The 11,430-nt window shown below is 37.7% G+C and overlaps 1 long non-coding RNA gene across 1 annotated transcript in view; it reads left to right on the forward strand.

Annotated features, from left to right (window-relative positions):
• Window positions 1-5,953, forward strand: part of LOC132350506 (uncharacterized) — a 608,613-nt gene extending 602,660 nt beyond the window's left edge. Inside the window, exon 9 of the long non-coding RNA XR_009497936.1 lies at window positions 5,049-5,953. This is a non-coding gene — a long non-coding RNA (uncharacterized LOC132350506). The remainder of the gene's footprint in view (window positions 1-5,048) is intronic.
• Window positions 5,954-11,430: the final 5,477 nt, after the last annotated feature.

The raw sequence follows: 11,430 nt of genomic DNA on the forward strand, positions 1-11,430 counted from the left end.
AAATGTATGTGCAGTGCCTGCTTTTCAGAAGGGTGTCAAATCCATGGCGTCACTTATAAAGTCACACATGTGCACAAAGAGGCTGGCTTGCATCCCAGTGGAACTGGAGAAGAACAGGGGTTCAAGTCCTCTTGTATGGGTCAGATGTGGTAACATATATATCAGTGATGATCTAGTAATAATGGGAAGACCAGAAGTATACCTTTCCAAAAGAGATTTCCCCTCAATTGAAGCTCAAAACAACTGTCCACCAAGGAATGTTAGTTTTATGACTAGTTCAAGGTTTGTGAGCAGTCTCCCCTTTTAGCCTCAGAAATTTCACACATAAATTATATAGAGGTCAACAGCAATCTAGAGCTGAGGATCAGGGGATCAACTTGATACTGGATCAGCACTTTGTGTCATTTTATGTCAGTCTAGTTTGTCTGCATTCATCCTAACTCCTCAGACTATTTCTGTTTAATATCACAAATTGAAAGGGATTCAGAAGGTACAAGATTGGTTGAGGCCTTGTCAGCAGTAAGAAGTCAGCATATGATATGTCCCATTCCTCAGAATCTTTATAACCACAATGGAAAATTAAAATGTGTTCGTAAAAAGTTTTTTTTTTTACATTTTTTAATTTGAAAACTTAAAACTTGAATTTATGTCTTAGAAATCAGAGCAAAGTTTAAGGATGGGATTTCCAGGGAAGCAAGGAGCTTGCCAGCTCAGAAAGTGCTATAGAGAACTCGTACATCAGTTGGGAAACAGGTAGAAGACTTTTGATATTCTATCTCAGACGGATAGTCCATGACTCTACCATGCTTGCAGTGGGGGCCTGTGAATTGAAATGATGAAATGAATGAGGTGACTTCTGGTCCTTGCCCTATTTCAGGCCCCCTCACCTGTGACCACAGGCAGGTCCTTCACTCTATCTTTGATCTCTATTCTCACCCCAGCATCTTTATGTGAGGATTCAATGAGCTTATTCCAGTCAAAGTGCCTTGTACATTGTCTTGGGCTAATTTGATGTAAGATTAAAAAATAAATAAAAAAGGACACATTTGATATCCACAGCACCAAATCTGTCTTGGGTAAAAAGTAGGGAAAAGAGCCACATTTCAAACTTCCTTGTCCATCTTTCCCATAATGACTTCCACTGCTATATATGACTTCTCTCACTCTCCCTCCTTCTCTCTATTTTATTTCTTGATCCTTCAAGATCTGAACCCATCTTAATCCTTTTCTCTTAATATACTCCTCAACTTTACCAAACATTTAAGGGAGAATAAATGTTCCTTACTTCTCCACACATATCACAAAGCCTTTTCTTACCCTTTCTTTGAACTCCTCCATGCTGTTATGTCCTTTCTCTTCCTCCTAAGAATCATACACATACCTCAGCCATTACCCTAATTAAAGTGCATCATAAGCATATTTTTGAGCTTCTCTTCCCAAGTTAGAATAATATCCATGTCTAACTTTTGGCACATAGTAGATGCTCAATAAATAATAAATAAATCAGTGAATGACTAAATGAATGAATACCCCAGAGTTGTCAATTTTAATGATTTATGAAGTAAACAATTATTTCTTAGCAAGCATTCACCATCAAAAACAATTTTTTCCCAAAGTTATGGTTTTTAAGAAAAGCTAGTATTTTTCAGAAACCCCAAATTATTCTCCACTCAGGATGAAAACACACTGGACACTAAATTGTGATTGTTTTTACCCACTCAAACATCCTAGTTTTTGTTTGTGATTTTATTGTTGTTGTTTATTTTTTCTATAAAGCAGAATTTAGAGTAAGCTTATCCCTTCTGTGGTAGACAAGATTATAAAATGACCCTTGAGATTCCTGGCTTTCCCCTTGAACTTTGGATGGACCTGTGAATATGATGGGATAGTCATTCCCTTGATTTGGGTGCGTTATATGGCAAAGATGACAGGATTCCATGATTATGTTACATTATATTAGACTCCACGGAAGAAGACTGTGAAGGTAATCTGTTGGCTTTGAAGAAACAAGCTTCTGCTATGAGAGGGCTACTTAGCTAGGACCTGAGGGTGACCTCTAGGAGTAGAGAGTAACCCCCAAGCAATAGCCAGCAAGAAAGCAGGGATTTCAGTGCTGATACTACAGAGAATTAAATTCTGCCAATAACCAGTGAGCCTGAGCCTCAGATGAGCTCACAACCCCAGCCAACACCCTGATTCAGCATGGAGAGAACCTGAGCAGAGTGTACAGACCCTTGACACATGGAAACTGTGAGATGATAGATGGGTATTGTTTTAAGCTGCTAGGCTTGTGGTGACTGGTTACACAGCAATAGAAATCTAACTCAGCTTTCAAAGAAGTTGGTTTAGACACTGGATTATATAAAATGACTTGTTATAAATAGCATTATAATAGGGAGGAACAAATCAGACGCCGTATTAGATCTGTTCCTTTTTACTTTAACCTTTGTTCTTTGTTGCCTGTGCTTAGTCATGCTGACTCTACCATTCCTGTGACCCCAGGCTGACTCCACCCAGCCTGGGGTCTGCACCTTTTGTAAAAGAATGTTGCCTATAGTCTGAAACATACAGGATCGCCTATTACCAAGGCTCTGACTTTTTAGAGCCCATTCATATGAAGATAGATAAAAAGTTGCAGAGCAGAGAATAACAATTGTTTTGTTGAAGGTTTACAGGAACATCATGACCTGATCATGACCTGACCTACCTGGAGAGCTGCTAGAATGATAGATGGGACACCAAGAAGTTTGCAACAGCTAACCACACCCCTCCCTCACCTTGCCTTTTTTTAAAAATTCATTTATTTATTTATTTTTATTGGTGTAAAATTGTTTTATAATGTTGTGTTAGTTTCTGCTGTACAATGAAGTGAATCAGCTATGTGTATACCTATATCCCCTCCCTCTTGGACTTCCCTCCCACTCACCCATCTAGGTCGTCACAGAGCACCGAGCTGAGCTCCCTGTGCTATACAGCAGGTTCCCACTACCTATCTATTTTACACATGGTAGTGTATTTATGTCACACCTAATCTCCCAATTTGTCCCACCCTCCCCTTTCCCCGCTGTGTCCACATGGCCGTTCTCTACGTCTACGTCTCTATTCCTGCCCAACAAATAGGTTCATCTGTACCATTTTTCTAGATTCCACATATATGCATTAATATACGATACTTGTTTTTCTTTCTCTTTCTGGCTTACTTCACGCTGTATGACAGAATCTAGGTCCATCCACATCTCTACAAATGACCCAATTTCATTCCTTTTTATGGCTGAGTAACATTCCATTGTATATATGTACCACATCTTCTTTACCCATTCAAATATTGTTGGACATTTAGGTTGTTTCCATATCCTGGCTATTGTAAATAGTGCTGCAATGAACATTGTGGTACATGTGTCCTTTTGAATTATGGTTTTCTCAGGGTATATGCACAGTAGTGGGATTGCTGGGTCATACGGTAGTTCTATTTTTAGTTTTTTAAGGAACTTCCATACTGTTCTCCATGGTGATTGTATCAATTTACATTCCCACCAATAGTGCAAGAGGGTCCCCTTTTCTCCACACCCTCTCCAGCATTTGTTGTTTGTAGATTTTTTGATGATGGCCATTCTGACTGGTGTGAGGTGATACCTCATTGTAGTTTTGATTTGCATTTCTCTAATAATTAGTGATGTTGAGCATCTTTTCATGTGCCTCTTGTCCATCTGTATGACTTCTTTGGTGAAATGTCTATTTAGGTCTTCTGCCCATTTTTTAATTAGGTTGTTTGTTTTTTTGATATTGAGCTCCATGATCTGTTTGTATATTTTGGAGATTAATCCTTTGTCTGTAGCTTCATTTGCAAATATTTTCTCCCCTTCTGTTGGTTGTCTTTCCATCTTGTTTATGGTTTCCTTTGCTGTGCAAAAGCTTTTAAGTTTAATTAGGCCCCATTTGTTTACTTTTGGTTTTATTGTCATTACTCTAGGAGGTGGGTCAAAAAAGATCTTGCTGTGGTTTATGTCAAGAGTATTTTTCCTATGTTTTCCTCTAAGAGTTTTATAGTGTCCAGTTTTACATTTAGGTCTTTATGACAAAGGAGGCAAGCACATACAATGGAGAAAAGACAGCCTCTTCAATTAGTGGTGCTGGGAAAACTGGACAGCTATATGTAAAAGAATGAAATTAGATCACTACCTAACACCATACACAAAAATAAAATCGCCTTGTCTTTAAAACAGCTTTGTTGAAAGCCTTCAGAGAGTTCAGGGTTTTACTGGGGCATAGCCACCCATCTCCTTGCATGGCCCTGCAATAAACCTTTCTCAGCTCTAAACTCCAACGTTTTGGTATTGTTTGGCCTCACTGTGCATCGGGCACAGAGACTTGCACTGGTAACAGAATGACCATGGTTCTCAGTTTGTCCAGGACATTTTCCAGGTAAGTCAGTTACCTACCTTACATATTATTAGCATTATCTTGTACTCTCAAAAGTGTTCTGATTTGAACTATAAATTTTATGGTCATCCTCCTTATAAGGTCTTTTTACCTTTAAGGTGGTAGAAAGAATCAAAGTATAGAATATTTAAGATTTACAAACAAAGCAAATCCTTTACTACAAATGATATCCCAAATCTATTGTGTTATTACTTATACATGCTATAAATCCTATTAATCAAAAATATTTTATGAATATTTACTGTGTAATATAGCCTCTGGATAAAGTAAAAGTAATAACCATATTTTCCTCTGCCTAATAATCTCCTTCTCTCCTTATTCCTATACAATTTTCTTCTCTCATCTGGGACTGTATTACCCAGATTTTACTAGATGCATGGTCTGAAAGATTTGAAAAGCAAAGTTTAAGGAGGCCTCAGAAACTGTTTCGGGTATAAGTAACAGGATTTCAATTCCGATTGATATAATATTTTGTACACAAAACTGAAAAATCCGAGTATGGCCTCACTTCAGGCACAGCTGGATCCTAATGTTCAATCAATGTCATCACAAACTTGTTTATCCCTGATTTTCAATTCTGCTTCCCATTATTTTCATTTTATTTCCAGGTATGTTCTCTAGTCAAGACCCCAGAAGTTACAGACTCAGTCTCGTGGACGTCATTGAAGAGTGATCATTTCTTCCCTGGAGACTCCAATAAAAATACCAACATTTACTCTTATGAGACCAAATTGGGTTATATCTAATTGTTACTGGGTAGGGGTCAGGTGAAATATGCTAACTAGCTAAGTTCGGGTCATATGCTCTGAATCTGGAGGGGAACTATGCCAATCCCATGTGAGACACTTGAACTGAGATCAGGAGTGATTTCTTAGGAATACTGTACTGTGGTTTCAGAATGAGAGGCAAAGGTGATGTGCTGAGCAGTCAAAATCAACCCACATCCATCATAGTCAGCCTTGCTGTCAGCTGCATTCTGACCTTGGATTAGCTGTGGAGAACATGGCTGCCAAGGTTACTACTGTAAAAACAACAAATAAGATATCAGGATCTTAACCAAATAAAGTTTTATTATTAACTCCAATAGAATTGTCTCTGATTAGACAGTTTTTCTGGAAGGCTCCCCTCAAAGCAGGGAGTTGGTGATTCAAGCCCCTTCCATCTTGTGGCTCTACCATTTTTTAATCATTAAAGGACTGTCCAATATTCCATCAGTTAGGGAAAAAGGGTAGAGAGTCATGTATATGATGGTTTTATGGGAAGGCCTGGAAGTGGCAAATACTATTTCCCTCTATGCTATGAGGAAGTGTGAAGAGGCTGGCAAATTTAACTTATCTTTGTGTCCAGTGGAGGAAGTATATGGTTTGTTGAATAGTCTCTACCACTAATCCTATGCTTCAAATGAGTTACTGGCTTCTCCTTGGTTTCTTCAGTGAAATATTTTGCTCTAATCCTAATAACCAGCGGCTTGCCTTGTTTTCTATGTCTGAGTCTCTGCCTATAAATTATTCTAAGTACCTTAAGATAAGAAACTGATAGCTAAGAAAGAAGAAGGAATCAAGGCTCCCTGACCCTCTGACAAGTCCTGGTTCAGGACCAGTGTCAGATCCCCCTATTGCTAACTGCCTGTCTAGACACCCTGTCTCTGCTCAACTCTTGTGGTCCTGTCTCTATGTCAGGTGAGAGTCTATCCTACTGACAAACTTTATCCCAATTCCATCCCCTAATTGAACATGATATCTCTTCCATGTGGTTTCTGTTTGCTGACTTATTTTTACTACAGAGCCCATTAAGCAGTTATTCTCTCTGCAGCAATTCTTGTGAAAACATCCCCAGTGATGCTTTAGTTTACATTTTGTCAACCCATCTGTAATAATTCCAATTTATCAGTTATAATTTTTTTTCTACAAAGCTTACCTACATTCTCTGAGCTTTGAAGCAATTTTATTTGTATCCACTTTCTAAATAAGGTGAACTCAGAAAGTGGGTGAGCAAGAGAGGAAACTTGAAAGAAAAAGCACAGAGGAAGCTTCACAAAAGACCACTGTATTGTTCATAAATCTTTACAGATTGGTATTGGGTTATCAAATACCACAGAATACCAAAGAGCTACCACTCCTGCACAGTCAAATTGTGGGGTTTAGACATAGTCACTGAGAGCTAGACAGAGCACACACAAATACACAGGTATCCATGCATTCATAATGCTCTTTTTATCATTTTTAAATGGTTTTTTAACTAGTCTTCTGGGAAAAAAATAAGCCTAGGAAAACAGTGTGGTAGAGTGATTAAGCTTCTTGTCTCCAGAGTGAAAGTGCCTGGTTTTAAATCTTGGCTCCATCACCTATCAACATGTGATCTTGGGTAGCCGATTATCTTAAATTCTCAGAGCCTCAAATCTTCGGTGATTAAACTCTTTAACCCTAGCCTCTTTTTGCAGATCAGTATCAATTAAGACCTAGTGGAAGAGAGGTTAAAAAGCTTCAATCACCATCATTTCAGAGTCAATTAATCTCTGAAAGAGAGTAGATGGGAAAGAATTACTCAATCCACAGCTGACTTTTCAGAAATCCCAAAATCTTGGACCTTGATTATGAAATCACCAATTCCTTGTAGGAGGAAACTAAAGGAAATATAGATTCACCAGCCCAAAGCCTAAATAAAATATTCATTTCCACATATTTTCAGATTCCAGACAGATAAGCATCTCCTTCTGTTAAAGGTTTACCAGATGTATGTATTTGCAAAGGTGCTGTATGGGTGGGTGGGTGGGAGCTGGGGGGGGAGTTGAAGGGGAGGGAGTTCAGAGGTAAATAAGTTCTGTGAGAATGAGCCAGTTCACATTGCTCTGTTAAGTGTGTCAGGATGAGACCTAATTTTAAAAAAAAGCACAAGTGTTTCAGTTTAACACACTAACAAATATCTTTATTTTTTTATTAATTTTTATTGGAGTATAGTTGCTTTACCATGTTGTGTTAGTTTCTGCTGTACAGCAAAGTGAATCAGCTATACTTAGATATATATATATATCCCCTCTTTTTTGGATTTCCTTCCCATTTAGGTCACCACAGAGCATTGAGTAGAGAGCTCCCTGTGCTATACACAAATATCTTTGGATGCAAGGACAAAGAAAGAAATGCGAGGAAAATAAAACCACCTGCGGCTGTGGCAGGTCTCCTGCTCCCACTCTGCCCAGGGCAGTTGCACGGCAGCCTCTCCTAGAGCGAACAATTGCCAGACACAGTCTAGAGAAAGGCAGTTGATGAGAGGGGTCATACAGAGCTCTGAACTCCTCCATGGCCTGCCTGAGGCCCATGGTTCTAAGGGAAGAGGACACTGCTATACATTTTTTCAAAATTGAAGAATTAAGCCAAAATGGTCTAATGAGAATTTTGCTCACTCTTTCCTAAATCCCAGCCTCTCTAGCAATGGCCAAGCTGTACAGGCTTAGCTTAACTATAAAAATGGAAGTTATTTCAAAAAAGATCTTTGATTTCATTTTGAAATATTTAACATACATTAAAAGGCTGGAGGAAAAGGTGTGTGATGTTTTGGCTGCAAAGTAGAGTTTAGCATTCTGTGTTCCTAAGTCCTTCCTTTGACCAGCAATAAACATACTACCTGTCTGATTGAGCATCCTTTAAAACTAGGAGTGAAATAATATTCAAAGTTCATGAAAATCAATCAAATAGCACATTTTTCAAATAGAAAAGAGGCTTGCAAAAAAGGAAAAAGAAGCCAAAAGTAAAAATGAAATAAAAATAAAACAAATGAAACCAAAAGTGAAAGGACAGTGAGAAGAGTTTGGGATTACCATTAGGTGGCTATGGGGAGGATAAATTAGGAGTATGGGATTAACTGATACATACTACTATATATAAAACAGGAAAGCAACAAGGATTTACTGTAGAACACAGGGAACAATATTCATTATATTTTAGTAACCTGTAAGGGAAAGTATTCTGAAAAAATATATATATACCTGAATCACATTGCTGTACACCTGAAACTGACAATACTGTAAATCAACTAAACTTCAATGAAAAACAAAAAAGTGTTTTAGAAAAATATTAATCGAGATAATATAAGAACTATTTTAAATCCTAAATACTGATGTTAATGTTCATAAATTTTAGAAAAATGTATTAAATTATCAATGTTTGGCTTAATAAAATTGTTTCTTAGGTCCAAACTAAATTGTCTCTTCAAATACAAGATGTAGAAATGCAACTGTTAGCACTTGGCACTCTCAAATTCTTCACATCAAAAAAAAAATTTTATATATATATATAATAAAAGGTAAATATATAGTGACATATTGTAACTAGACTTAGTGTGGTGAACAGTTTGAAATGTATAGAAATATAGAATCACTGTGTTGTGTAACAGGACCTAAGATAGTGTTGTAAGTCAATCATACTTCAAAAACAAACAAATTCAGATTTGTGGTTACCAGAGGTGGGGATGAAGGGGGGCATTGAATGAAGGCAGTCAAAAGGTACAAACTTCCAATTATGAGATAAATAAGTACTAGGGATGTAATGTGCAACATGACAAATATAATTAACTCTGCTATATGTTATATATGAAAGTTGTTAAAAGGATAAATCCTAAGAGTACTCATCACAAGAAAAAAATTCTATTTCTTTAATTTTGTATCTATATGAGATTATGGATGTTCATGAAACTTAGGTAATAATAATAATCACTTCATGATGTAAGTAAAATCATTATGCTGTACACCTTAAATTTATACAGTGCTAAATGTCAACTATATCTCAATAAAACTGAAAGAGTAAAAAAGTAAATGTGTTCATCTGCATCTCAAAAGTAAATTTGATTTGTATACATCTAAAAGATAACCAAGCAGCATTAGTATTATAGTCAGAAGGACAGAAGTTACCTACAACCCCAAACCACTCTCATATTTTAATAGCATAGTAATATAAGGAGGTGAACAGACAGGTCTAATTTATTGAAGAAAATGTACATCCCTGAGAGGACCACCCAGATTGCAGTACAGATTGGCTTCAGAGAGGATCTGGGTATAAAATGCAAAGGAGTATAAGGTTTTCTATAAATATGTAAATCCAAGTATGTCTGTTTAAGAATCTGGGGGGAAAGCTGGGGGGGGGGGGAGCAGGTACGTGGTGGTGGGATGAATTGGGAGATTGGGATTGACATATATACACTAATATGAATAAAATAACTAATATGAACCTGCTGTATAAAAAATAAATAAATAAAATTAAATTAAAAAAAAAATAAAAAAGAATCTCTAGGGTTATCTCTCTCCTGACCTATTTGCAGGCCACTGTAAATAAATCAGCCCTAGCAGATTCCCACTATTCCATCCACCCTGCCACTCAGTCTTCCTGCAATAACTGTTTGCCTGGGAAACAACAGAGTTCACATGTTGGCAGAGTTGTGAGTTGAAAACAGATTGTAGAACACATCACTCTCTACTGCTGTAATCAGCTCACCCACCTCCCTGAGAGGCCAAGACCATATATAGTGGAGGAGGGGTAGAGAGGACCTGGTAATATCCTCCTCTTCCACTTCAGTTGGCTGGTTATCCCTGAGCACAAATTGGTGAGTTTTCTGGACTCCAGAGTCATTGGATGTTGGAAAATCAAATGAAAGAAAAAAATTAAGGAGGTTCTTGCAGCAAGAGCATTTGGAGACTGATTCTCTATGACATCTGTGGATTCCTCCCAGCATAAGTGTTTTGTGGTTGGACAGACACCCCAGAGTCCAGGGACATCAGAGAAAGGATAGTTCTTACTCCATACTCACACATCCCTCTATTCCTATGGCACTTGAAACAGCATCGCGAGCAATGATCCTTAGTCATCCTTTCCTTCATGTACTCATTCTGGTCTACAACTGAGAAAGGCTATTTAGAGTTTAATTTGCCTGGTGGCGACAGTAGGAAGTCAAGAAGCCTCTTTATAGAAGCTTGCAGCAAGGAGAATGGTAAAATGTTAACTCTAGAGAAGAACAGAGAAATCACCTAGGCCAACCTCTTCATTTTACAGAAAGTTGCATGAAGGGTAAAGTTGCTTTATCTTTCTGATTCTGCATCACACAGTTCTTTCATGGTCATATGAAGAACACAGATGCCCTTATTATCAGTTCAAATCCTGCAAGATAGCAAAAAGGTTTGCTCTCAAGAGTCTGCTAGACCTAAATTTAAAATCTATCTCTACCGATTTAAACCAGCTTTGTGACTTTAATGACATTTTGCAGATGTATAAACTAATGTTCAGGGAAGTTAAATAGTTTCTGCAGTATACAGAGTGTACTCTATACATAGAATGTGAACTCTGTGCACAGATAAGGTCATCCTGCAAAGCCCTTGGCATAATACATGGCATCACAGCATATGGCACTTGACAAAAGAGAGATATCAACATGATGAAAATTACTGTATTACAACTAGTAGTAGGACATCAAAACATCAGCTGCCCCTTTTTAGTGTAGTCAACATCCACCAGTAATCTGCCTTTAAAGTTCTTTCCTTGTTTCTTTCCCATACACACTTGGGGCATGTTTCTGCAGCATGATTCCCATTTCTGAGCTGCAGTTTGCTCCCTTTTTAAAGTTACTCCCATTTGTGCCTCACCATCATCTGCCAGGTTCCTGCATTTCCCTGCTTGTGATTTTGGGGCCCAGTAGTTGCTAAATTACTGCTCAGAGAAAGTGGCAAGTGAAGATTTGCAACCTTTCACCATCATGAAACTTGCTCTATAAAAACAACAAGAAAAGAAAAACAGAGTTTGGCGATCACAAGGAATATATATGTATATATACTGTATTAAACAGTTTGTATTTATTCAAGTTGGAGTATCAAGTGTGTTAATGTTAAGGAAGTGGACAGCTTCAGTTAATGAGTCAGATCATCTAGGAAATCAGAATGGCACTGTTACTGGCCCCATAAAATAGTGGATTTGTTATTGTTGCATGCTGGTCACATGAACAGAAATATCA

Source organism: Balaenoptera ricei, chromosome 16 (genome assembly GCF_028023285.1).
Source record: "Balaenoptera ricei isolate mBalRic1 chromosome 16, mBalRic1.hap2, whole genome shotgun sequence".
NCBI classification, from domain to species: domain Eukaryota; kingdom Metazoa; phylum Chordata; class Mammalia; order Artiodactyla; family Balaenopteridae; genus Balaenoptera; species Balaenoptera ricei.